The following is a 27,284-nucleotide window of genomic DNA, read 5'->3' on the forward strand; positions in this document are numbered from 1 at the left end:
CCTGAGTCCTATAATTCAGATAGTTGATAAATTTTACTTGTATGGCCTATCATATTTTGTCCAGCATTTCTGACTAATCCTGACTGACTAACAGGAAAAAGCATTCTTCTTTAAGGAAGAGACACAACACCCCTTTCAGCAATTAAGTGATATAAACCCCTTCAATATTTAAAGCCCTTGCCACTAGTGAATATATTTTGTCTTCTAGGGTAGTAATACTCTGAGCAATAAGTCACTATCTGAGAGGACTGTAGAGAATGCTCTGGTGACATGAGAGGAGGAGGCAAGTCCCTTACAGTCCTATGTATTCTAGTGGTGATTTGATTCCCATTCCCCCAAGAAGGAGAATGAATTGCAGATCTCATTTAGACCTGACAAATGCTTCCAAAAGAACAGATAACACCGTTTTTTTAGGTGCTATGTCAACATTAGGGGTTAATTAAATGAGCAGGTGTGTTTCCACTTATTTGACTGAGAAGTATAAGTAAGAAATAATCCTTCAAAAATAAAAATTTCCTAAGTTTCAAGACAAAATATGTGTTTGATTGTGATTATATGTGTGAGTCACCAAATACCTTTGCCCATGTATATAAAGTTGTAATAGTGTAACTCTAGTGAAAGGTTAAAATGTGCTCTATGAGATGTCTTATGCTGCAACCTTCATTTTGTTTTACCAATTTATCAAGTTTATTTGGTATCTTATGATATCTATTCAGGTAAATTTTCATAGTTGAGTATTCTTCAAATCTCTGTGTTTTCAGAGTCAGCATTGTTTTTTCAGTGTAAAATGCTCACACAGAATACAGACCTTCTTATGCCATATTTTGAGTTTTTATTTCTATGCTTTGTTTAATACCAACTTCCCTGAATATTACACAGGCTGGTTACAGACTGCTTGTTGGGTTGTTATGTAACTGACATGTATTTTGAAGGTTCAATTTCTAAGATGCTGTTGCCCAGCTGGTCATGGAGATCAGTTAGAACTTTACTTGTATTTTGGTGGTCCTGATGCAGAGAGATCTCTAGAGTTGAAGAATCATCTAAATGCTTATTGATTTATAGATGGGTTATTGCAGGATTGGAGCATTGGTGTTTCTTCCTATGTGGAAGTATCTATTTGTACCTGTAGTTTAAAAATTAGATTTATTTTTTATTTATGTGCAAGGGTATTTTACTTGTATGTATGTGTATCGTGTGAATGCAGTTCCTACAGTCTGAAGAGAACATCAGATGTTCTAGATCTGAGGTACAGATAATTATTATTATTCATGTGAGTGATGGGAACTGAACCTGGGTCCTCTGCAAGCATCACAATTGCTCTTAATTGCTGTCCTCTCTCCAACACTAATATTCATAGTTTTGAGGATATAAAAGCCATTAATATTTTGAATTCAATCAGTCCCACCACTTTAAAAGGAGTCCCATCACCTGGCAAAAGGAGATGACCAGATTACAAGTAAAAGATTTTCCCTTTTTTATTTTTAACTCTACATTATTTCATGCTTATATATTTTTGCATTATCCTTCTTACTTGATGGTTCATTTATATTTTCCATTTAAAGTTTAGAAATCATTTTATTAATGAAATAACTAGGTTTCAATATAAACAAAGGAATCTCTATCTTAAACACAGGCAACACATGCTAGTAGTCCCAGAGGCATTGTATTTTCTATGAAATTTAAATCAAGCAATTTATTTAGAAAATTCAAGTCCTTTTATAACATTATTTAGAAACCCTTAAAAATTCATTTTCCTTCTATCTTCCTTTTTAATTTGGACTCACCAAATGGCATGAAAAGACTTTGAAATTCTTTTATTTTGTGGTTTTCTCCCCCTCCCTTTGAGTTGACTAATTGCCTCTGTAAGCAATCACAATAATTATTCATGCAAACTTTGCAGCATGAATATAAGTCACTATCTCAATTCTCAGAGTAGCAGGGCCTAACAGCACTCTTGTTTCAGATGAGAGCAGTTATTCATGAAGGTTATATAATCAAGCTTTGAAAGGCAGTTTGTTTGTGTAGCAGCAAGGTGTGTGCTTTCAAAGTCATGACTCTTGATAGAAAACAAGGTAGCAAATTTGGGTCTCAGGGTCCTGATCTGGAAGCATATGGATGAAGCATTAGTTAAAATTTTTGCCACACAGTCCTGAAAATCTGAGTAAGGTCTTCAAAACACATTTAAGAGAGGAAGGAAAGAATCAAATCTTCAAAGCTGTTCCCACACATCCAGACACATGCCATGGCACATCCATCATTACTATACAAATACAAATGTGATAAATACCCAACCACTCTCTCTCCCACATTCCCCACCACCCTGTACTAGCTGACAGAGTGCCTACCACCCCTAGAGAGGGGCTGCAGAATCGGGGTGTGGGGAGGGGAAGGGAAATATTCTGTGTATGGGTGGAGGTTGGGGAGGAACAGGGAATTGGAAAGTTCCATTTGGCAACAGGGACACAGACCCTCACTTGCTTCATGTGCAGTGGCAGACAGACAGATGTTCCAATCTATGCATAGCTGTAGGCACCTGTAACCTCACCCGCAGTATGGCAGTGGCCACAACAGTGGCTATAGAACTCCTCTGCTGCCTCACACACTGCATGGTGGAGACATAGGACCCCACCCAACATGCTCACAAGGCAGACACAGGCCCCTGACAGTGCAAGTGGTGGCCATGACATGAGACACAGCATGTCAGCCCGTGTGTTCCTGCAGCAGACATAGGCCCCTGACAGTGTAAGTCTCCCCACTGCAGAGACATAGGGCTCTGCTCCATAGGCAGGCTGTCTGTAAGAGGTGGCTGGTATATAGGCTCCATGTGATGGCCAGCTGCCAGCTGCATGGCTGCTGGAGGGGGAGACCCAGTTCGCACATGGGCCCTGGTGTGGTGACTGCAGCTGAAGGCAAACACCCAGCCGAGCCCTGAGTGCCTGCATGCATACATGGTGGAAGGACAGTTGTTTTGTTAAGTTGTTAGTGTGAGAGCTCTCCAAATTATTTATGAAAGCACTAAATACTATGAACGTTCTTCTTTACACAGCTTTTCTTATTTCCCATAAGTTTGGGTATGTTGTGCATTCATTTTCATTGAATTATAGCAAGGATTAATTTCTTCCTTTATTTCTTCCTTTACCCGGTGATAATTCAGTGGATAATTTATCAGTTACCATGAGTTTGTAGGTTTCCTGTTGTTTCTGCTTTTGTTGAAATACTGCTTTAGTCCATGGTAGTCTGATAGAATGCAAGGGGTTATTTCAATTTTCTTTTATCTGTTGAGACTTGCTTTCTGATCAGATATATGGTCAGTTTTGGAGAATATTCCATATGGTGTTGAGAAGAAAGTGTATTATTTTGTGTTTGGTTGAAATGTCCTTTGAGTCATAATGGTTTTTATTTCCATTATTTCTCTGTTTAAATTTGACTGGATGATCTGTCCATTGATGAGAGTCGGGCATTGAACTCTCCCACTATCAATGCTGAGGGTCAATATGTGATTTAAGGTTCAATAGTGCTTCCTTTACAATCATGGGTGTCTTTGTGTGTGGGGCATAGGTGATGAAAATTTAGAAGTTGTCTTGATGAACTTTTCATGAGTATGAAGTGTCCATCTTCATTTCTTTTGATTAATATTTTATTGAAGTCTATTTTGTTACATATTAGAATAGCTACACCAGTTTGCTTCTTAGAGCCATTTGCTTACAAAATCTTTTTTCAACCCTTTTCTCTGAGGTAATGTCTATCTGTTGTGGAATATTAGCTTAAGATGTATTATATTCATTTATGCTGTGGAATATTTGTTTAATGATGCAAAGATGTGTTGTATTCTCTTATGTTGCATTTGTTTAACTCTGTAAAGCTGTGTTACGTTGCATGTGTAAAATACCTGATTGGTCTAATAAAGAGCTGAACTGAATAGCCAAACAGCAGAGAGAAATGGGTGGGACTTGCATGACAAGAGAAGAAATAATAAAAGAAGAGCAAGGAGAGAAGAGTGAGAAAAGAAGAATGAGAGGAAGATGCCAGGAGCCATCCACCCAACCACACAGCTAGCCAAGGAGTAAGAAGGAAAGAAAGATTAAAGAAAATCAAGAAACCCCGAGGCAAAATGCACTTAAAGAGAAACAGGATGATTTAATTTAAGTTAGAAAAGCTGGCTAGAAAGAAGCCAAGCTAAGACCAGACATTCTAAAGTAAAAATAAGTCTCAGTGTAGTAATTTGGCAGCTGGATAGCAGGCCCCCAAAGTTAAAACAAGCAGACAAACTATACTTATTTTTGATTTTGAATTGTGTTTCTTGTATGCAACATAAGGATAGATCTTGTTTTCATGTTGACTCTGTTTGTGTCTTTTTGTTGGGGAATTGAATGCATTAATATTGAGAGATATCAATGCATAATGATTATTAATTTCTGTTATTTTTTGTAGTTGATGATGGTAGTGTGTGTGTGTGAGAGAGAGAGAGGCAGAGAGAGGGAGAGAGAGAGAGAGAGAGAGAGAGAGAGAGAGAGAGAGAGAGAGAGAGAGAGAGAGAGAATCCTTTGAGTTATGCCAGTGTGAGGTTCTTTATGCTTTTGTTTTTTGGATGTTCCTGATGTTTACTCTTTCAAGGTGTTGGTTCTTTTTGTTCTAGAGCTTTAAGATGTGCCATTGTGTTGTTCATCTCTCTCTCTCTCTCTCTCTCTCTCTCTCTCTCTCTCTCTCTCATCTTTCTCTTTGTAGGCACATAGTACAATAAAGTTAATTCTTAGAACTGACTTAATTGTCGCTTCTAGGTTTGGGTATGTTGTATTTTAATTTACATTAAATTATTAAATAGTTGTTAATTTCCTTCTTCATTCCTGTCTTGATCTTAATTTTATTAAATAATGGGTTGTTTAATTTTCATGAGTTGGTATACTTTCTGTTGTTGATATCCAGCTTTAATCAGTGGTTGTCAGATGGTATGCAGGGTGTAATTTCAATCATTGTGGTTGGTATTAGGATTAAAGACTCATGTCACCACACTGGGCTATGTCCTTGACCACACAGAGATTCTGCCTGCCATATGATTAAATTAAGCACGTGTGCTACCACTACCTGACTTCTGTTTTATGGCTATTTGAACTCTGATCTCCAGGCAACTTTATTTATTAACATACAAATAGAATATCACATTTCAGCACAAATAAAATATCACTACAAACACTGTTGTCTAATCCAGTATGCTAATCTGTCTTTTTATTGGGTAATTGAGATCATTAATGCTGGGAGATATCAATGAGCTGTAGTAGTATTTGCTCCACCCATGACCTTGGGCTACAAGGCCCAAAGAAGGTGGTGCTTCTTGCTGTTGTACCTGACCTACTAAAAGGACAGGGAGAAGGGTCACATGCCCCTTCTCCCTGCTGCCTGACAGGTGGATTTGCTCTTTCTCAGAATAGAGGACAACTTTAGCTGTTTACTCTGTTTTGTATTCGTGAGTGTATTTCCTCAATTTACTGTAATAAATTTCCCTAGTACTCCTTAAACAGAATCCCATGGATTTATTGAATTATCTGGCACCCAATTTGTTTCCAATCCAAAATGGAGCTTTATCTAGTATTTGTCATAAATTTACATATTTTTTTCTTCCAGAGGACTACAACTGCAAGGTAGAGGTTGATGTGGCATCCTATGGCAGGACAATAGTGTGCTACCACCCTTCTGTGGACATCCCCTATAAACATATCAAACCTATCTCTCACCCAGATCTTCTGCAGAACAATGAAGAAATACATGAACAAATGCTGAAAACCAAATAAGAAGATCAAAGTGAACAACTTGAGCAAGGACCCATGAGGAAAGACAAATAAATAAATAAATAAATAAATAAATAAATAAATAAATAGAAAGAAGGGACCACGTGACCCCCGAGGAAAGATAAATAAATAAATAAATAAATAAATAAATAAATAAATAGAAAGAAGAGACCACGTGACCCCTCTCCCTTTTCTTTTAAGAGATCCTGTACAACAGTAAACTGCACTGTCTCTTTTGGGTCTTCTACCCCAAGGTCATGGGAGGAACAATTACCAGTACAATGAACAGTGCTTATTGATTCTTTTTATTTTGTTGTAAAGGTGTGGGTTTATTTCTCCCTCATTGGATTTTCTGGTCAGGGGTTATTCATCCCTTATATTTTCTTGTTTAACCTCTATAGAAGGAAATTTTCACTCTAGTGTCTTCTAAAGCAGTATTTGTGATACTGCTTAAATTTAGTTTTATCTTGGAATATCTTTTTCCATTTTTGTAATTGTTAGTTTTATAATAGTTTGAGTTGGCATTTGTCATCTTTAGCATTTTTAAAACACCTATCTAGGTCTTTCTGTCTTTTAGAGGAGTCAGGTGTAATTTTAATGGGTCTGTATATATAGGTTTTTTGTCCTCTTTCCCTTGTAGCATTTGATATTCCTTTATCCTGTATGTTTACTGTTTTGAATATTATGTGTCACAGGGAATTTCTTTTCTGGTCCTCTCTGTCTATTTGGTGTTCTTTATTTTTCTTATTCCTTATATCTTTATGTTAGGGAAATATTTTTCTATAATTTTATTCATATGATTTCTGTGCCTTTGATCTAGACGGCCTCTTCCTCCTCCTCCTCTTCCTCCTCTTCCTCCTCCTCCTCCTCCTCCTCCTCCTCCTCCTCCTCTTCTTCTTCTTCTTCTTCTTCTCCTATTGCTATTATGTGGAGGGGCTCCAAAACAGCCTGACCACACAGCTACCATGACAGGTCTAAACGCCCAGGCACAGCTTCTGTGACAGGCTTACTGACTGGCAGGCAACATCCAGATCCAGGAAAAGCCATAAGCCTATACCACCCAGAGATCCACCCAGGGATGGGGAATTACCTAACATCCCAAACAATCCAACCATTAGATACTAAGGTGGCCAGATATCCCTGAGTCTAGCACACATCTATTTTTGTTTTACAGATACCCCTAGACAAATGTCAGCCAATGAGGATCCTAACCCCCAGAAATCCTGTCACTCCAACCTCTGTTATGATAAAAACTCTACCCCACCTGTGCTTGGGGCTCTCTTCTCTCACCACTGTGTCAGACAGACAGAGAGACCAAGCCCTAGAGCATGTAATAAAGGCTCTTTGCTTTTACATATAGGATTTGGTCTCCATGGTGGTCTTTTGGGGGTCCCTGCAATCAGGGCATAACAATTGGGGGTTCATCTGTGGTCCCTTAATCACACTAGGACAAACACCCATAGAGCCTGAAGCTGGTTGGTATGTTCAAGGCCAGCCCCTGTTCTAGGATCCTCAGAAAGGAGACTTTATGGTTCAGAAACGGTCGGAGCCAGGGTGGGCCTTGAGGAGTTCAGAGCATGTCTGCACCAGGTGGGGGCTGGTGGAGAACTGCCCCTCCAGGGTCACAGCCCAGGAGTGGCCTACAGGTCTAGGGTCCAGCTGGAGTATGGAGTCAATTTCAGTCTGCCACTCTCATGTTCTTGAGAATCTGGGGTTAATAACAATATTCTGTCTATGTTGTGTGCCTTCCCCACCCATTCTAATGTGTGGTGCACCAGTGACCTGCCCCTGGTGGCTGTCCACCAAATCTGAGGGAGGATTGGCTCCTAGGACAGAGTGGAGTGTCACTGCCTATGGTTGTTAAGCTGGGATCAGCTGTATTATAATGCTGTAGCATTCAGATTCAATAGATTATAAATATTTGTCATCCCCTTAAAGGGTTGGTTATAAATTATTATTGGTTAAAAAAACTGCTCAATTCAGATGCTTCATTTTGTTACAATGTTGATGAAAATTTAGAGTGATTTTGTTATGGTATATGCATGAATTTCTGTTCTTGTTTAAAATGGTGTATCTTTACAATATATTCTAGACTACTGAGGGAAATCACAAGAAATACTTTGGTAAGAGTTTCTATGTTTAAAAAGGAAAGGAAAAGCAGAATTGTCTGAAGCAAATATCTGAGAAATATCTGAACAGACTGAGTGTACATGGGACATGGTAGAAGGTCAGAGAGGATGTATGTATTTTGTGGTTCCTTATACCTGCAAATATTAAATTTAAAAGTTAATTATGGTTGGTTTCCATTTTAAAATTAGCTGATGATTCTTCAAAGTGTTTATGTTAAAAATGAATACATATATGTATGTGTATGTGGATACATTTGTGACTTGGATAATTATATGTGTAAACGCAAGCAGGCTTTAACTGTATTGTAGATGTAACCAACAGTCTTATTAAATAAGAAACACAGAACCAATGTAAAAGAGAAAGCTGAGAGGTCAGAGCTCAGAGCTAAAATCTCACCCTTCCTCCTGTGGTGTCCCAGTTTCCCGAAAGCGAGCTATTTCCTGTGTGTAAGTAGTTTTATAGTCATTCTGTCTTCTCATTGGTTGTAAACCCATACACGTGACTGCCTCATCACTGTCTGTATGTACAGCCATCTAGGTCTTAAAGGCGTATGTCTCCAATGCTGGCTGTATCCCTGAACACACAGAGATCTATGGGATTAAAGGTGTGCACCACCACCGCCACACTCTGTCTATGGCTCTAATAGCTCTGACCCCCGGGCAACTTTATTTATTAACATACAATCAAAATCACATTTCAGTACAATTAGAATACCACCACACTGTATGTATGCATATGTAAGTTGGATGCAACTCTGAGTATATATGCATGTAATTATTGTTTAGAAAAACATGCTTTAAACAGCAACCACGAGGCTTTCCTCCATCTTGGCTTGTGATTTCAAGGGTAGCTTTGCAACCCGGAAATGGCATAGTGCCTCTTTCTTTGAAGACAGGTGAGCAGGCAGTGGACTGATTGCTTCTGGTGTGCAGCAGAACAGTAGCTGGCACAGTTATTCTTGAAAGAGTAACTAGGCTGACAGAGCTTTACCTCTCAATGGTAAACTGGCATTTAATAAAAGAGATGAAGCCACCCACAAGCTGAGAAGAATGGGATGCTGTGATGAAGCTACCCACAAACCAAGAAGAATGGGAAGCTGAATTCCAAAACCACCAGCAATTTCCAAAATTTAAAACCCTGAATCATGACAGGACACTGGTGGAATTCAAGTTTGTCTGGTACGTGAAATACTCACACAGAATGTGGGGTTGAGCTATAGGCTTTGAGAACATCCTGCTTCACAAATGAGTCTGTCAGATATGCTAAGTCTGTAGGCCAAAGATGGTACCCCAATGTTGCAAAGAAACCTCATGTGATTGTCGAGGCACTTGGCTGTTTCTGTCATAAATCATTATTTAGAAGTCCCTTGTTTGCACTTCCTGTTTTAATAGATAATATTATTTCCTTCTTTGTTCTCTGAGGGAGTTGAGGATTAGATATTTATAGTTATAGTTTTCCTTGTTAATAAATTCAGAAAAGAAAAACACTAAAGGGTGTTAAGTGTATAAGCTTGAAAGACATTAGAAGATAGTTTTCTGCTGGTAATACAAGATAGGATAGAAAGTGAACTAGGTGCCTTTTGGACTCACCAAAATAGGATACATAAGAAATATTTTCAATGAATTTGTCAAACACAAGTGGACTAGACATTGTTGATGTATTTATTGCTTGTATATATTGTATATAGTTATTGTACTTATTTTATTGTCTTTCTCTTCTATTCTCTCACTGGCTCCCTCAGGCCAGATAAATCACTTCCTTTTTAATTTTTTATTAGAGAAGGGGAATATGTGGTGATATTTTATTTGTGCTGAAATATTTTATTTGTGTTTTAATAAATAAAGCTTGCCTGGAGATCAGAGGAAAAAGCCAGCCACTACAGTAAACAAAAGCCATGCATGTTAGCACACACCTTTCATATTATCACCTGTCAGGCAGGGATCTGTCTGGAACTCTGTCAGTTCAAGGCCACACTAGGGAACAGAGCCAAGCATGGTGACATACGCCTTAAATCCCAGTACAACCATAGAGGTCTGGAGGTCTGTCCAGACAGACAGGAAGTGACAGAGCTGGGCAGGAAGAGGAAGTGATTTAGCTGGCCTGAGGGAGCCAGTGAGAGAATGGAAGAGAAAGGCATAAAAACGTCAATATACAGGAAGAGGCTCCTTTTGGGAGCCGTGGAGTTTGGGAGGTGAGGTTAGCTCATGGTTTGTCCTATTCTTGTGATCTTTCTCTCAGGCTTTAACCCAAATTTCTGGCTCTGTGTTTTTTATTTAATAAGACTGTAGAAATTCATCTACATAGTCTTATATATTTAACTTGGACTACTTGTACAAGTCAGAAAACTAAACAGAGATATTCATGCTGGTTTCTTCATTTATAGATTGGTTTTACATTTTTTTTAAAAAATGTATTTTTTCATATTCTTTTCTGAGCCATCTTCTCTCCGATCATCTTCACTTCCCTACCAACCTAGTGTATGTTTTTTCTTTCTTTCTCAAAGCAAAAACAAAAACAAAATAAATGAAAACACAAAGCACAAAAACTGCATTTGATATTGGCCAATTATTTGTAGGAATGTGCTGTGCCCTAGAATGTCCTTTGTATACCCTGTAACATTCTACTGGAGAAAGCTTATTTTCTCTTTCCCAGCAGATATCAATTGCAAAAAACTTCTTGCCTAGTGATAGGACTTTTCTATCCTGTTTCCTTCTCCATCTTGTTATTTTGTCTGCTTTGAACCTCTGCAGGTCTTGTGTGAGCTGTCACAGTGTTGGTGATTTCATACACTTAACAGGCCTGCCCTGTCTGGATGATGCAGTTATCTTGGAGTCATCTATGACCTCTGACTCTTACTGTCTGTTTCCTTTATTTTTTATATAGATCCCTAAGTCTTTAAGAGAACAGTTTGATAAAGATAGTAAATGAATGATTTTGTTGATCTATCTAAACTTCCAAACTTAAACCAAGAATAGAGGTTAAAACAATAATAAAAATACTTCTAACTGGGCTGTGATAGTGTATGCCTTTAATCCTGGTAGTCAGTAGGCAGAGGAAGACAGATCTCCATGAGTCTGAGGCTAGCCTGGTCTACAGAGTGAGTTCCTGGACATCCAGGCTACACAAAGAAACCTTGTCTCAAAATAACAATAACAAATGCAGTAGGCCAGCTGGGACACAGACTCCCACATTTTACCCCAGGGTACAACTTGAGGAGAGAGGGATAAGAGATTTAGATAGAAGGATAGAGGGGAGAGAAACAGATATAAACTCAGGATAGCCTCAGGATGGGCTGGATCCTTATCCGCTGGCAGCTTCTGTTTCTTTTAAAGGGCTATTTATAAGAATGCCAAGGGGTGGAGCAAAACCTCCCCCTCACTCAGCCAAGTGTAGACCCTTCCATTCACCTAGTACCATGCACATGGTCAAGCTATCCTCTAATGCAGCTCTGCTGGGTAATGCAAGCTCATCTCTCACTAGGAAACCTTTATGCACCTCCACAAATAACAAAAAAAAAAATACTTTCAACTAAAAAGAGGCTAATCCCAGATCAATTCACATCAGAATTCTGCCATATTTTCAAAGATTTACAACCAATACATCTTCAACTCTCAAGGAGAAATAGCAAGGAAGGATCACTCCCAAAGGATCACTTTCTTGCATAAAGCCAATATGACAAGTACCTAAATCAGGTAAAATATTAACAACAATAATACAAAAAGGAACAACAAACCCAAAACTATATACCAGTATCATCAATAACATGGATGCACATTTTCTCTCACATTGCAATCTAGATCAAAAAGAAAAGAGATAGCTCACAACCATCTGTCTTTCCATGGTTAGCCATCATGGAAGTATGATGCTTCCCAGCTTCTCTGGGATTACTTGTTAGAAGAACAAAAACCCATCTTTATGAAAACAAACAACAAATTCTGGTACTGATGTAGGTGAAGAAGAAATACACCACTGATAGGACTATACATTTGTGTGACCATTATAGAAATCATTATGGAACTTTCACAAAGCCTAGAAGAACCATGTGTTCTGTGTTTGTAACTCCTGGTTATAGACCCAAAGAATCTAAGCCACATACTACACACATATGTGCATATACATGTTTATTACTACACTCTCAAAAACCTCAAATAAGGAATTAATCTGACATCCACAAAAAGGCAAATGGATAAAGAAAATGTAGTAGATATACACATTATAATTTTATTCAGTTTTAAAAACGTTTCAAATCATGACAGTTTAGATAAAATTCATGAAACTTGGTGTCAATATATTAAATGACAAAAAGTTGACCAACACAGAAAAATATGATATTTTATATCACATATGAAACCTAGATTATATATATATATATATATATATATATATATATATATATATATACACGTGTGTGTGTGTGTGTGTGTGTGTGTGTATGGTGTATGTAGGACATCAAAGAAGAGAGAAAATCATGAGAGTGATTAAAGAGGTCTAATATAAGGTGAAAGGGAAAATAGTGGGTAATAAAGTGTAACTGTCATGAAGACAGAAGTGAGAATTACTTTGTAGGATGGTAGAAACTTGAAAGAAGGAGGGATGGGAGAGATGGGGCATGGTGGGGACAATAGAAAAATTATAAAGAAATATGCATGTAGATGTAACAATGAATCTCAAAATATTGCTATTAGAAAGAAAATAGGACATACTGGTGTAATATATATTTGTAAAATTTTAAATTATTTAAATTTTATGGAATGTTATAATTTGATGAATAATGGTATTTAATGTTATAATCAGGGTAGTCAGCATTTCCATCTGAAACATTTTTTAAATTTTTTGATTAATGAATCAATGACAGTATTTATGGGTTACAGAGTTATGTCAAATATGTGTGTGTGTGTGTGTGTGTGTGTGTGTGTGTCCTGATCAAAGTTGAGAAATTCACAATTCTTTCTCATATGTCTTACTTTATACATTAAATATATTGCATAGGACAGAAACCCAGTTTTCTTTCCTTGTAATGAATTTACAAGACGCTATGTCATCTCATCCATTGTTGTATGTTGCCATACTCCCCATCACTCTTCTAAATGTGCCTATGTAATGCCTAGCAAATTACAATAGGGCATAAATTATTACTTTCTAAAATACCCAGTAAAACCTTAGTCATTCAAAATTCTGGGGATCATCAACCTTTTAAAATTAGCTATATAGATTGGATTGGGTAATAATTTCTGAAGAATCAATAAGGACATATTTTTGGCTATAAAGGTTGCGTGGTCTCTGTCACCATTGTTGAAGTATGTCAATGTACAGAGAGAGCAGCAGAGAGGAATCACTGAATGTGGCTCTTTGGTTATAGTACACTGATTCCTTTCCTTAGACAGCACTTTACACAAACTTTCCCTCTTAGTGAAAATATGATAAATATGACTAAAGACAAATCTACTTATAAATGCTATGATTTGTTGTGTGTGTGTGCAAAGTACACTTGCCAACATGCTGAAATGCTGTGAACACTTATATATCTCTTAGTGATAAAAGAAGTTTCCATATTCTTTTAGTTATTGTGTATTTAGAGACTTTAATGTTATTTCTACTCATTATTCACAGAATAAAGATGTTTAGAAGGTGAAATTGAAATTGTGTAATATTGTTTGGGGTGGACATGATATAAGCAAGGATTGTGTTTAACAACATATACACCTAAAAGTAAAATTGTAATAAAATTAGGTTATGCTTAGTTTCAAATAGCCTTCTCCTTCCAACAGGATTTTAGGAAGGAATTAATTTATCTTGGTCCTCAGATGGCGAGACATTGAAAAGCAATTGCCAGTAACAAGTGATTTTGTCAAAACAAACAGCATGTCCATTAAGGTGAGCTTGAAGCCAGTAACACAGAAATCCACAGAAAAGAAAAACAACCTGATAGACATGTTCAATATTAGGAGATTGAATCACTGGCATGAAAACAAGAAAAACTGATGAAGCTATAGATCCAAATATAAGTGGAAGCCACACCTGAAAGGAGAAAAAAATTTAAGCTTATTGATGGCATGCTAAATTCCTATGACAAAAGAACATTATATTTGTTACAGAACCAATAGGAAGTGAGTGCATACATATCTTCAAAAGTTTTAGAGTAGGTAGTCCTGGTATTAGCTAGTCAAAAATTAATTTATTGCATATCATATATCATAAAAATATGTTGTGAATTTTGTTGTACCCTAATAAAATTTGCCTGAAGATCAGAGAACAGAACAAGCCACTAGATTAAACATAGAGGCCAGGCAATGGAAGCATACACCTTTAATCCTAGCACTTGGGAGGCAGAGATACATCTGGATCTCTGTGAGTTCAAAGCCCCCCTAGTCTACATGAGATTGATTCAGTCTAGGAGAGAAACAGAGTCAGGCAGTGGTGGTACACACCTTTAATCCCAGCAATTGAGATATCATCCTTTGCTATCAATACTTGGGAGGCACACAGCTTTTTATCCCAGCACTAGTGAGGTTGAGATAGGAAGTGATATGGCTGGGCAGAGAAAGGTATTTAATTCATGAGGAGGCAGGAACATGGCTAGAGACCTTTTGTCTAGAGAGGTTTTTTGGCTCAGGACTCAGAGGCATTTAAACAAAGGATTTGTGGAGCTGACAGGTGAGATATGGCAATGGCTTGTTCCTTTGTCTCTCCATCTTTCTGTATTCACCCCAATATCTGGCTCTGGGTTTCTCATCAAAAGACCAATTAGAAATCATGCAACAAAAATGTTATTGTAAACTTACATATTTACATACAGTGTACTTGAATTATTACTTTATTCACCCCGCTGAGTCATTCTTCACTAAAGCCAGCTCTTTATTTTCAAACAATAGAGGAAAGGGTTCCCTTGTAGAATTGCCAAAAATTGAAATAGCAGCATCATTCTACTATTCGTCCTTCCAATGATCTTTTATCTGAATTAGGAAAACTACTACATATTTACTCATAGGCAAACTTCCCCCTTCCTTATTATCTTACTTTTTTTATTAATTTTTAGTTGGCATACTGTAGTGATGTATTTATATATGTAATAAGTGTTTATTTCTGAAATTTTTATAGCCATAAATAAATCTATTATGTTCTTATTCATCCTTTCAAATTCCTTTTTCCTTCTAGCTTATCTCCTTTCTTCCACAAAATTATTTCCACTTTGGCTTCAAAATAAATGTCTGATTATCTCTCCTTGTTCTCATTAATCTCTGTCTTTTGAACAAAAGGACATCAAGGGGACACAAATTGGAAAAGAAGAAGTCAAAGTTTCATTTTTGCAGACGATATAATAGTTTACATTATTGACCCCAAACAATCGACCAGAGACCTCCTACAGCTGATAAACTGCTTGGTACTGGCATAAAAACCAACACATAAAAACCAATGGAATTGAATTGAAGACCCTGACATTAATCCACATACTTGTGAACATATGATGTTGGACAAAAAAGCCAAAACTGTACCATGGAAAAAAGAAAGCATATTCAACAAATGGTGCTAGCATAACTGGATGTCAACATGCAGAAGATTTCAAATAGATCCATATCTGTCACCATGCAGAAAACTCAAGTCCAAGTGAAAATAAGACCTCAACATAAATCTAGTTATACTGAACTTGACAGAAGGGAAAGCAGGAAGTAGTCTTGAACGCATCAGCACAGGAGATCACTTCCTAAATATAAGACCAGTAGCACCAACAGTGAGAACAACAATTAATAAATGAGACTTCCTGAAACTTAAAAGCTTTTGTAGAGCAAAGGACACCATCTATAAGACAAAACAGCAGCCTACAGAATGGGAAAATATCTTCACCAACCCCACATCTGATAAGGGCTGATCTCCAAAATATATAAAGAACTTAAAAAGCTAGACTTCAAAATATTGAAAAATTTAATTAAAAAATGGGCTACAGAGCTTAACAGAGAATTCTCAACAGAAGAGTCTCAAATGACTGAAAGGCATTTAAGGAATTGCTCAACATCCTTAGTCATCAGGAAAATGTAAATATAAACAACTCTGAGATAACATCTTACCCCTGTCAGAATGGCTCAGATCAAAAACACTGAAGACAGCTTATGTTGGAGAGGATGTGGAGCAAGCAGAACACTCCTCCACTGTTGGTGGGAGTGCAAACTTGAACAGTCACTTTGGCAATCAGTATGGCAGTTTCTCAGAAAATTGAGAATAAGTCTTCCTCAAGACCCAGCAATACCACTCTTGGTCTTAAACCCTAGGTATCTTCAATCTTACCATAAGGACACATGCTCATCTATATTCACATCAGGATTATTTGCAATAGTCAGAACCTGGAAACAACCTAGATGCCCCTCAACTGCAAAACTGATAAAGAAATTGTGGTATATATAAACAATGGAGTACTACTCAGCAGAGAAAAACAATGACATCATGAGGTTTGCAGGCAAATGGATGGAACTAGAAAATATCATCCTGAGTGAGGTAACCCAGACTCAGAAGGACAAAACATGGTATGTTCTCACTCATAAGTGGATATTAGATGTGAGGTAAGGGAAGGGATGGCCAGACTCCAATTCACAGCTCCAGAAAGGCTAGCTAGCAGGGTAAAACTCTAGGAGGGACACATGGATGGCCCATCTAATAAGAAGTGGAGGAGATCTACATGAGTGGACTGGGAGTGGAGGGGTGGCAGAGGCCAAGGCGTGCAGCATGAGAACATAGGGAAATGGGAGGGTCGACCTGGAGCAGGAACAGAGTGGGAGGGGAGGGAGCGAAATGCCATGATAGATGAGGACATCATGGGCAGGGCATCTTGGGAAGAGGCAGGGTGCTGGGGATGCTCTCAGGTATCCACAAGGATGACCCCACCTTGGAGTGCTGGTAGTGGTCCAGAGGGTGCTTGGACTGGTCTACTCTGGTGACCAGTCTAGTGAATAACCTAGTTGTCATCATAGAGCCTTTGTCTAGTGACTGATGGAGGCAGATGCAGAGATCCAGGCGACAGGCTGAATCCAATGGATGAGAGAGAGGAGGGATTCTCGGAGTGGGGGACTTTGAGATCATGATGGGAAGATGTGTAGAGATGACCGGCCACACTAGTGGAAGCCTATGAACTGTTGACTAGTAGCTGTCGAGCCCCCTTTGGACTGGACTATGCCCTCTGGATAAGGAAGACAGTTGCTTGGTTCGAACTGTTTTGGGGGCACCCAGGCAGGGGGATCGGGATCTGTCCCTGGTGCATGGGCAGGCTTTTTGGAGCCCATTGCCTGTGGTATGATGCCTTGTGCAGCATTGGTGCAGTGGGGAGGGGCTTGGACCTGCCTAGGCTTAGTATGCCAGACTCTGCTGACTCCTCATGGGAAACCTTGATTTGGGGGATGTGGGGATGTGGGGTGGCTAGGTAGGGAGGCCTTGAAGGTAGGAGGAGGTAGGAGGTGTATCTGTGGGTGGTATGTAGAGTGAGTAGAAAACTTCTTAATAAGGAAAAAATAAAAGAAATTCACTGAGACTCTTAGATTAGTGATACCTAAATAAAAATATCTGTCAAAGTGTCATAAGCTGGGAGTGAGGACTACAGATTGCCCCACATAGGAATTGTCTTAAATGCTAGCATTTGAAAGAAATATAGTAAACGGAGATGAGATATACTCTAATTGTAGACTGTGTTGTTTCATTAAAAAAAAGAAGAATCAGTTTTGATCTAGCACTTGCCTTGATGTATCTTGTTGCTTTATTCCAATCAAATTTGAAAAAAATTTTCAATTATTGTCTCATTATTAATGAAATATATATTAATTATTCACAGAAATTAAGTGACGTGTACCGTTTTGAAAAAAAAAACTATTTCTTTAGGGTTCATCATTCCTTTTGATCCCATTTCTGTTTATTTTCAATATATGCATGTGTACAAATACATATTTTAACAAAATAAATGTGATTTCTCACCTTAAGTGTAGTTATGTGTAACATTATATTTATTGATTTAAATATGTTCAATTATCTTTTTATTTCTTTAACTAAACCAAAATTTCCTATTGTATCTGATTCTCCTTGCGTGGTCTCTAATTCATATTGGAAACACTTTATTAAGAATTATTGTGTATGTATTTCTCAGAAAAATGTTTTGTAGCTTTCTATATTTTTATAAATTCATATAAATAAATTCTTATACATATCATGATTTTGTAAGAATGGATCTAATGATTTCCCCTACAATTCTTGTTTTCTTCTCACTTTTCTTCTCATATATAAAAGAACAGTATTTTTACATGATATTTGAAATGGTAATAGAGCAAGCATTCCATTACCAAATACCTACTTTTCATGTTGTAGGTCTTTTACCAGGGATTGGTCCTAGAACGTACTAGGGAACTTGATTCTTTTTATCTTCAATTCTCTGTGTCAATAGTGACTTCTCTTGCCCGTCTCTTAAGAAGGTACCATCTCAATTTCTTTTTCTGTTTGCTTTTCCAGAACTATGTTTCTAAGTCTAGTTTTTTTGTCATTTTGGAAATGGTTCTGCTAAATGTATTCTTACATCAAATGAACATAATTAGATTCTGTGTCTTTTCAGATTGTTAATCAGTTTTATACAACATTCCATTATATAGAAGACTCAGTGTTTTCTTCACTAGAAGTGTTTTCTATGTGTCCATTTTATAATATCTGATAACAAATAGGTCCTTAAATATAGGTCTAAACATTGCTCTATTTAACATCTGCTGTGCTGATTCTTTGCACTATGCTACACAAATACCCAGTCTTTCAGTGATTTCACAATTTCAGATTAATAATGTTTCTATTTTGGACATACACCACACTGAAATACTCCTTGCTGTTGAGTAATCCTCTTGTACACTATAAAGATTTTTCACCAGAACTATATTAATTAAATTCTGATTGGCCAGTTCTAGGCAAGAATTATAGGCAGATCAACCAAACTAAGGATGCTTGGAGGAAGAAGAATGGATTCAGTAGAGTCATCAAAAGATGGATAGAAGTTAAGATGACCATGATGCCATACTAAGAAAAATACCAAGCCACATGGCAAAACATAGATAAGAAATATGAGTTAATTTAGTTAAAGTGTTAGCTATCAACAAGCCTGAGCTATTGACTGAATATGTATTATTTATATTAAGTCTCAGAGTTGGTTATTTGGGACCAGACAGTCAGGACAGAAAAATTACATCTACAAATAGCAACCAAAACGGGGCATAGATCTACATAAAACCTAAAACGCTTAACAGGGGGTTCTAGACACAGAAATGGAGCCAAGCGCTGTTCCTAGTCTCATGTCTCTCATGCCAGTCACAGTACAGAGCTGCATCTCCTTAAAGCTGCCAGCTCACCATGAACTACACTGCAAGGTGGGATTCTGCAGTCTCTCACCCTGCCCATGAGCTAAGCTCTGTGGCAGGTTCATTCGGTCTCTCACACTAGCTGCAGTATAGAAAATTCTCTCCTAAGACTCGCCCCTAAACACCATGTGCTACTGCCATGTGCTAAACTGGAAAATCCTGGGAACTAAGAGCAATTTAAGATTTGTCTCATGTGAGAAAAAAATACAGATATGCAGTAAAGATAGATGCAGACCAAAAAATCCTATAAACAGGTTAGAGTGTGTTTGACAATATATGTAAGCTTTGAAGAAAAAGAAAAAGGGTTCAGAAAGTACTTTAAAAAGGAATAGAATAATAAAAACTAAAATATGCTACATTAAGAGTTGAATTACACAGAGAGTCTAGATTCTTTGGCTGACTTGTATACAATATACAGTGTATACTTGTAATAATGTAGATATGTATGTTACCTTTAAATTTTATGTATATTCAGAATAAGAGGATGAGACACCAATGAAAATGGATGGCCTAGGTTATCTAGCATTTCAAAATGCCTCTGTTATAGTCTCCTCAAAAGTCTGCATCCAAAACAACTTTAAGGCTGCTGGTTGAGTAGGTCCACCCTCACAGACCTTTGCAGACAAGACTTCATTATTATCTCATTTTGTCAAGATTCCTTAAAAATACTAGTACCACCAAACAACATGAAGCAGTCTAAAATAAATAATGCCCACATTCCTAAAAGATTAGCTCTAAATTTTTTTGGCATTTAAGGTGGATTGGTTACAAGTTGTGATTGGTCATAGTCAGGATAAAAGCTAGAAAAAGAATTAAATTCGAAGATCTCTTTCTGCATGAATAAAAGGGGTTATAATATAGAAATGGTGAGATAAAAGTTGGATTACTGAATCTACTTTAATATACAAGAACAACTGTCAAACTTAAATGTTTAAATTAGTATAGATTTGGTTTATTGATAGAAATTAAAGTTATTTCTGTTATACTTTATGTATATTTCTACTCTTGTTTGGAGTATTATGTTTATACAGCTCATTTAAAAATGTAATTATAACAAAATAGAGATTAATAGTCATCTATAATAGTCTATAGTCACATTGGGTATGTTTTCAAAATCATATGGAGATATATTTTAGATAGACAGATGGTCTTCAAATACAACAGAGGTCTTCAAATATGGCATTTAAGATGTCTTAATAACAAAGTTTTTTATGAAAATGAGAAATGTATGCTCCCGAAAGTACCAATGTGCTTCAGAGTTGATGATGGGCATCAAAGAAACTCCATATAGAGTTTAGTTTCTTTGTAGTGAAAGTTATCCACTGGGCAAGAAGCTTCCCAGGCATGAACTGCTGACAGTATGTTGTCCATATTGGACAAGCCAGACACAAAGGAAAGTGATAGCCAATCTTTGCCAAGACAAAGCATGGCAGTTATTCAAAAATCCTGCTTCACAGTTCATCTGTGAGATGTTCTAGTCCTGCAGGTTAAAGATGGAATCTCCAACACTGCAGAGGAACCTTGGATGACTGTCCATTCAGGTGACTGTTTCTGTCATTTCTTTGTTTTGGAAGTTTTTGCTCTGCACTTCCTGTTTACTCAGGTAATATCATATCCTTCTCAGGTCTCTGATGGAGTCAAAGTCTAGATAGTTATAGTTATACTTTTCCTTGCTACCAAATTCCCAAAAGAAACTTACAAGAGTAATAAAGTGTATAAGCCTTAAAGACATAAAAGGATAATTTTGATAATCCTGAAAGGATAATGCAAGTTAGGATATAAAGTGGTTTACGTAAAATCTGTGGACTCACCAACATAGGATAGATAATGAAGTATTGTCTTTAATTTTTCCAAATACAAATAGACTGGATAGTGTAAATATAATTCTTAATAACTGATTTGTTGTATATAATTATACTGTTAAAATTAAAACTTTTTAATTAGACAAAAAGGAAATTTTGTGGGATAATCCTCTTGTAAACTGGAAAGATTTGTCAGTTGAATTTGCTTAATAAACACTGATTGGACAGTTGCCAGCCAGGAAATATAGGTGGAGTGACCAAACTAAAGATGCTGGGATGAAGAAGGGTGGAGTCAGGAGTGTCACAAAGAGATTCAGAGAAGGAAGATGGGCATACCATAATAAGAAAAGGTACCAAGCCATGTGCCAAAGCATAAATAAGAAATATGGATTAATTTAAGTGTAAGAATTATCTAGCAAAAAGCCTGAACTGTTGGCTGAGCATTTATCATTTATATTAAGTAACAGAATTGGTTATTTGGGAGCAGGTGGTAGAGGGAGCAAGACTCCACCTACAACTCCTATTTGCCATGTACTGTGATCAATGCTCAGGAAAGATAATGAAAGTTAATAAACAGGAATCTGAGAGGCATTGTGTAAGTGCATAACTGATAACATTATTGATATGTTCATCAGATTTTTTGTTGTTAAAATGATATCTGATATGACTCTAGTAAAGTCTATATGAGATTCATGTCCACTAGAATGTGCTCAACAAATGAAATTTATTCATTATTTTTGACTAATGATGATTTCTTTTTATGCCCCCGGGATAAAGCAAGGTTTAAAAATATATTTATCCCAATTTCTCTTACTTATCCAAATGTTTATTTGAAATATAGCAGGGATACTACAATGTATCCAATGTATCATTCACTTTTACTCATGTAGGATGTACTTGAAGAGGAAGCAATTATAAGAGAGCAGATTATAAAATATAGTACAGTATGACACTTCTCAAAATATGGTCAGTATTCAACTATTTATAAGAATCCCAAGATGAATTATATAGGAGTACATAGGAGAAAATTTGTTATTGTGGAACTTACTAACAATACTCATGTATTTATTATGGTCACTGTCATAAAATACAGAAGTTTTTTTTATCATTTTGCATAATCTCTGCAACCATGATACAGCTTAAATTTTGATGAAATTCATAGGAATATTGAGAAGGAAAGCAAAGATGATGTGACACCCCTGGATTTATGTTATATAAATGTGTGACTTACATATTATAGAGATAATATGAATGAAAATTGTCCATGATAAGTCTTTGCTAAAAATCATAAATTAAATAAAATATCAGATAAGGAAATAAGCAAAAAGAGGAAGCTTCTTCTACTTTGTGAAATTATTATGTGAGCTTGTTCATTTGAGCATGGGGACTATAGTTTTCTCTTGAGTATTATTATTTGCTTCCTGGAAGATAACGATGATATCTGTCTTTCCTGCAGTGTATCAGCTATCTGCATTCACACAATAAAAATGAAGCTTCAAATAGCACATATCACAAAAGCTTGGTTGGAAGACATAGAGCTACTACCTCATACAATGGGTTGAAAACTGGTTAGGAGAATCTCACAGCTACCGAGAAAGGTTTAACCACAAACAGACTGCATATTCAATATTAGTATTTACATATTAACTTACCTTATAAGGTCTTGTTAGATCAGGCTTCTGGTACCTTAGTTTAAGCAACCCTATCATATTCAGCAAATTTACACACGATGCTCCTAACGCCACATATTTCACTAAAAAGATTAATTCTGAAGCTATTATTGCAATAGAAGATAAAATGGTAATCAGGATGACTGCTACAACTGGAGAGTGATGATCATTAAGCATTGAGTAGATGACAGGTAATTGTCCATTTTGACTTGCACAGTAAAATGTTCTTGATGCTGAAAGTATTCCAGAAGAACCGCTGGTCACCAGTGAAGTTGAGATCCCCAAAGAAAGTACCCATTGTGCAGAAGGGAAGACTCTGTCCATCCATGTGACAGCAATAGAATCTATGAAAATCCAAAATGCCAAAGTCATTTTTGCTAGAGAGCAAATAGAACAGCACTCTGCAAATGTTTCTGTATCTATGCATATTGTAATAGGACTTGGCCATTTTTTTCTAAGAGAGGGATTCTCTTACTCTTCTAATCTGTTGTGCCTTGTGATTGATTTGTCCATTAAAGCACATTAGAAGTGGATGTTTGAGAGCTGCAAGGCTGCTCAGTGCCAGGAATAACAGTTCTTGCTTTCTTGATTGTTAAACTGTCTATCTCATGAGTTTATCACCCCCAACCTTTTTGTCAGCTAATAAGACAGAAAAAAGCCATACGAGCTGCGGAGACTTGGCACTGCATTATACATTTTCCCAGTAAAAATGGCCTAAAATTCAGCCAGTATGGTGTTGCATAATTTGTGCAATTTGTATGATGTGACACCTCCCTCACATCTTCCCTTTAATGGTCCTGTGTTGCAGATATACTTAGAAGTGCTCCTGTCCAATATCCTTTTTGACATTGGCAAACCTTGATTATACTACTATGTCATTTTATAAGACTGAAAATATCCTAAGGAAAGACTATTTGTGCCCCTCTCTTTTTTATCATAGTATTTAAAATCAATGCTGCCCAGGCCTGGAATTGAAATTTTCCCAGTAATCTCATCTGGAGGAAGAGAAAGTTGAAGCTCTGGTTCCAACCAGAATAAGCACGTGTCTCTGAAGAAAAGTTTTCATGTGTTTTTAACAATTTGACAGTCTACATATATAAATCCCAGAAAGTAATGAATGAGTGATGATAGGGCCACACTTATTCCTAGTGACATTCTAATGGGTATATGTAGAAGAGTCAATCATGAAAATTAGTGCTCACATTTACAAATAACTAGCAATATCCTAGAAAAGAACAGACTATTACAATGTGCAAAATATGGCTGAGAACTGACTGTGACTCAATTTTTGATTCACTTCTGATGGATACAAATGACAGCCTTAATGAAAATCTTGGCAGAGGGTTTCACATCTAAGAATGTAAAGAGATGTTACCTATGACAGCCTCTTTCATTGTAAAGATAAATGTGTATTTTGAAGGATGAAGCATCTAAGTATAGTGTTTATTCTTCGTGTTCTTGTCCTGATTGTTTAGGTATCTTGACATTCTTTTTTACTCTTTTCCTACTCGTATGTCTTTGTCCTTTATTTTAGTTTTTCTTAGTACATGGCCTTCTGGATCTATAATTTAGTTGTTATCATATAATAGATGATTTAGGTTATTTTGTTTTCATTAGATTCATTGAATATCCCAAAAATAAACATTTTTTATAGCACTGTATGCATACTAAATACATTTAGGTATATAAAACCTTCAGTCTTTATTTCTTATCAGAGACAGATATCTATCCAATTTAATTTTACTTCATCATACCTGAAGAGATGATTTCCTGTGGTGTCAGAACTGCCACGTATGATATATTAGTCAGTAAGTACAACAGAGTCACAATGGACAGGCCAGATATTACAGATCTTTTAATTGTATCAGTAGGGCTTTTTATTTCTCCTAAGAAAAATAAATAAATAAATTTATTAGAAAATGACACATCAAACATATGAACTTGCTAAAGCCCCATGTCATGGAGATGATCACATTAGGCCTCTGATAAAGCAATTCTTTCTGTCACTAGAGATTATGTATTATCTTTCTTTCACTGAGATAGAAATATTGATGGATTAGATATAAAATACAGATCTTCACATATTTAGTAAGCCTATTGAATGTAAAGTAGCACTATTTTTGTCTTTGATTGTTCCCTGAACACAAGAATCTAGACATGTTAACTCCTTTAAGGTAAATATTTTAGAGCAAAATGTCTTATGAAGCAATATAAAGGTCACAATTTTGTTCATTTATAAATAGCAGTCTTATTGTGCAATAACGTAACTCTGCAAACATTTTCTTATAGATGTATAGTGATGTTAATGAACTGTGGTCTACAATATCTATTTAAGTCAGTGCAGTGTTCCCAAATCTCAGGTTTTCATAGATGATGAGGGTCAATTAACATTAATGAGTGAGAAGTAGTCATGAAAGAAAATGTATAAGGAACCCTGTGTTGGGTGTAACATTACCACATACTTCTCCTCATTCTACTCCATGCATGATCTGTTATCAAGTGAGGTAAAGTTTGAACTAAAATGGATGGTCTATTCCTGGCAGGGATGACAAGAAATGAGAGCTTTCTGAATCAATATGGAGAAGCTTGTGGTGCTGGAAAAGAATAATCACATCTATGACTTGACAGATATTCCAGTAGAGCAGTTGGTCAGTTTTCACACACAAGATGATTAACTGGTGTGCTATATTTTCTGGAATCTGGTGTTTAACTTTATGAAATAGGAGTTATCTCTGAGGACATTTTCAGCATTAAATAGGTTTCCCATGAAATGAAAGAAGTTCATCTTTAAGTGAAGACTCTAAACTCTTCTCATCAAATAGTTTAGAGAGTTGTAACAAGATTAACCCAGATAGTAAAAAGTCATATTATTACATAATGCAAGTAAGTGGAGCCCTAAAAATACTAGGAACATTAGTTCAGACATGGTTGTGACGATTTGGAATTACAAGAAAAAATGAATGTCACATATTAATAGATTTTTTTTTTTTTTTTTTTTTTTTTTTTGTTTTTCGAGACAGGGTTTCTCTGTGTAGCTTTGCGCCTTTCCTGGAACTCACTTGGTAGCCCAGGATGGCCTCGAACTCAGAAAGATCCGCCTGCCTCTGCCTCCCGAGTGCTGGGATTAAAGGCGTGTGCCACCACCGGCCGGCATATTAATAGATTTTAATCATGATCTGTTTGTTTTCCTTTCATCAAATACATTGCATAAAATTATGAGACAAATAATGAGAAACATGTTTACACTATGAAAAGGAAGAATTAAAGTTTATTAAATTTATACATCTTGAAAATTAATGTAAGATTCCCTACCTGGGAAGTTGCTGGTCAATCTGGCCTCGGAATCAGGTACACAATCTTCACTATTGTTCATTTCCCCCATTTTCAATCCCCTGTCTCATCTACAGGCATGTAGCCAACTGCTTAAATGAGCTTGTCCTTCCTCTCTGACTCCACTACCTGGGGATACCACCCAACCTGATGGTGGACCCATCATTCCTTCTTCCTGTGAACATTTCCAGGCCCCAAATTCTAGCCAATCCCCATTCTTTGGGCCTGCTACAAATACCTAGAAACACGACCAAGCCAGGAACAACAGTGAGCAAACCAGGGAGGGAGTCAGAAGCACTCCTTCAGTCAATACACAGCTACCAATAGTTGCTAAGATCCTGAGACTCCAAGAAAATTCAAGCATAGAAATACATGCTTAAGGAAGACAATACCAGATATCAACAAATACTATCATCATCATTTCAAAACCCAGAGGCCAAGATGCCAGCACAAAAATACAGCCATTGACAGCAAAGAAAATATTCCTGTACCAGAACCCAGAAGATCTCGTAGAGTAGCTCAATACAAATGCAATAGTGTTAAAGCACAAGACACAGACTTCAAATCAGGTATTATGAGTATGCTTAAAGATCACAAAAACTATATAAATGAATCCCTTCATAAGGCTGTGAAAACACAAGCAACCAGTGGAATGAAGTAATGAAAACAATAAGAAATAAAAATAGAGTAACTAAAGAAAATTTAAACAGAGGTGCAACAGAAATGATTTTTTGAAAATGAAATGTAAACCTCAGAGGTAAGCCTCACAACAAGGTACATGAAAAGTAATAGAGAATCTCAGTCATTGAAGATAATACAAGAGACATAGATGCCTCAGTAAAAAAAATTCAGAGACAAAACATCGAGGAAATGTGGAACAAGATGAGAAGACCAAATAAATGAACAATAGGAAAAGAAAAAGCTTAGTTAAAAAACATTGAACATATTTTTTAATAAAATCAGAGGAGAAATATCCCTAACCTAAAGAAGTATGTGCCTATTAAAAGTACACAGAAAATACAGACACCAAACAAACTGGATCAGAAAAGGAATTCTTGAGGAAACATAGTGATCAAAACACTGATTTTACAGACCAAAGAAAGAATATTAAAAGCTGCAAGGGAAAAACAATCATCATATAAAAGTATACTCACTAGAATACCACCTGATATTACAATGGAAACATTGAAAACCAGAAAGGTA

General features: G+C 36.6%; 2 pseudogenes; both read right to left on the reverse strand.

Annotated features, from left to right (window-relative positions):
* The window catches only part of LOC114687988, a 33,015-nt pseudogene extending 30,407 nt beyond the window's left edge, over positions 1-2,608 (reverse strand).
* An 11,008-nt stretch (positions 2,609-13,616) lies between these two features.
* LOC114687989 lies at positions 13,617-26,133 on the reverse strand (annotated as a pseudogene).
* Positions 26,134-27,284: the final 1,151 nt, after the last annotated feature.

Source organism: Peromyscus leucopus, chromosome 2 (genome assembly GCF_004664715.2).
Source record: "Peromyscus leucopus breed LL Stock chromosome 2, UCI_PerLeu_2.1, whole genome shotgun sequence".
Classification (NCBI taxonomy): Eukaryota; Metazoa; Chordata; class Mammalia; order Rodentia; family Cricetidae; genus Peromyscus; species Peromyscus leucopus.